We start from the raw sequence: 1,966 nt of genomic DNA, 5'->3' as shown, positions 1-1,966 counted from the left end.
CAGCCTGAGCTTTTTTTGATCATTGTACACTATAGACTCTCTTGCACCAGGCCCTACCTCATCTTTATTTATCTGAAATCGCCATGTCAGTATGTCTACCACTAATATCTACCAATATTATCATTCTCTTTGATTAACAGAATTGTCAGAAAAACCTCTCCAGTTTTCTCTGTGCAAACTATTTGTTTTTTACCACAGTTGAAATTAATTTAAGGTCAGAAGTCTGTTTTAAGTAAGAAATCTCTCCTGTAGGGTTACTGTGAGTCAGAATCAAGTAATAGCAATGGGTTTGGTGGGTTTGGTCCCAAGATTTGGAAGCAAGTCAGATTGTTAATCCAGCTGTCTTAGAGAGTAATCCAACTGGCATTAGTCTTTCCGTGAATAAGGAGTGTATTTTGAAGTATTAAGCTGTAAAGATGTAGGTGTGTGCTACCACAATATAATCTTGACTTCTCCTGACTAACACATGATGACAAATTAGTCACATTGTTTGATAAAATGTTTTCTCTGCATTGAATGCCCTTCCCAAATATCTCCACCCATTACCAAGAAGTCTCCCTGCTTCCTCTTGTTCATCACAGGATTCCTCTCAGGGCCTCACTCTCATGAATCTTCCTGGACTGCCTCCAGCCCCTGCTGTGGGTTGGTTGTTTCTCCCATTGGCACTCTAACATCATGGATATACTGATGGCAGATTCTTGATTATTTATGAATGGATGAGATTATTTTATGGATATTGAGTATATAAGGTTCCCCTTGGAGCAAATACCATAGATCATCAGTGTTCTAAATATGCTCAGCAGACTCCTTAGCACTCTGGAGACCTTTCATGAGATTAATGAAATCAAACTGATGGTGCAGAAGAAATGTTGGCTACATATATTAGAGTCCTATAGAATCATGGTAGTGTCAGAAAACCACTATAAACTCAAAACGGTCTCACACAAACAAGAACTAATTTCACAGAAGAATGTCTTAGTTGAAGTATTGAAAACAAATTTTATTAAGTATAATTATTATTATATTGAGGAAGTGTCATTCTTGTTGTAGAGTGCTGCAAGTTCTGTTCCGAACCGTATCTACCCTGTGCACAACACAACTGCTGTCGAGATCAATGTGTTGGCTGCTGCTGTTGACACATCCAAGTTCTCTCCAGCCTTGAACCTGCAGCCTCCTGGGGATGGAGCGCCATGTCTTCAATGAATTTTCAGAGCTCTGGTGGAGAGATATTTAAAGTTAAATAGAAATATCCAATTAATCTGTCACTATCTTAGATTTGGGAATGGGTGATGATAGAGGAGACTATGATCCAGTCCCTATTCCAAATGTTAAAGCAGCAATATAAATAAAAACATCATTCAGTGGTGCACCCACCCGAAGGATGACCCTCCTCCTCCTCCTAAGAATGATGAGAACAAAGAAAAGAGAACAGATCATCTGCCGGGTTGGGACGAAGACTTCCTGAAAGTTGACCTGGGAATACTTTCTGAATGTATTCCGGCTACAAACTACTTAGCCATCAAAGGGTTGCTTAATGATACATGCAAGACTGTAACCAATCTGATCCCGGGGGAAACTCCTGAGGAGCTTCACAAGATCTTCAATATTAGCAAATGACTAAGAGGAGGAAGCCCAGGCACACAAAGAGAACCAGAGGTGTGAAGGGAAGTGAAATGTGCGTGACACTGTAACATTGTAAGCATCCTTCGAGTACTAGTTTCGCAGCTCTGGTCATAATTTTTAATATTAGGCAAGCAGTAAACAAATGCAGCAGCAAATCAATTGTATTTGCATAACATTGTCCTCATTGTGTGAGTAGTTTATGGATTCTCAAATGTATAGCTGAGTTTTTTCTAGTGTGACCAAAAGTTTTGTCTTATTTTTTTCTTTCTCTTAATAAAATTGAGCTGTGGGTTCTCTATAAATTAAAAAAGATAGATTTGTTTCTTCTTCTGGCAGTCTACAG

At 39.0% G+C, this 1,966-nt stretch overlaps 1 pseudogene; it reads left to right on the top strand.

Annotated features, from left to right (window-relative positions):
* Window positions 1–1,190: 1,190 nt before the first annotated feature.
* On the top strand, window positions 1,191–1,672 carry LOC142443634 (S-phase kinase-associated protein 1 pseudogene; annotated as a pseudogene).
* Window positions 1,673–1,966: the final 294 nt, after the last annotated feature.

This window comes from Tenrec ecaudatus, chromosome 3, assembly GCF_050624435.1.
Source record: "Tenrec ecaudatus isolate mTenEca1 chromosome 3, mTenEca1.hap1, whole genome shotgun sequence".
NCBI lineage: Eukaryota > Metazoa > Chordata > Mammalia > Afrosoricida > Tenrecidae > Tenrec > Tenrec ecaudatus.
The sequence above is the reverse complement of the archived record's forward strand: the minus strand, read 5'-3'. Positions and strand labels throughout refer to the sequence as shown.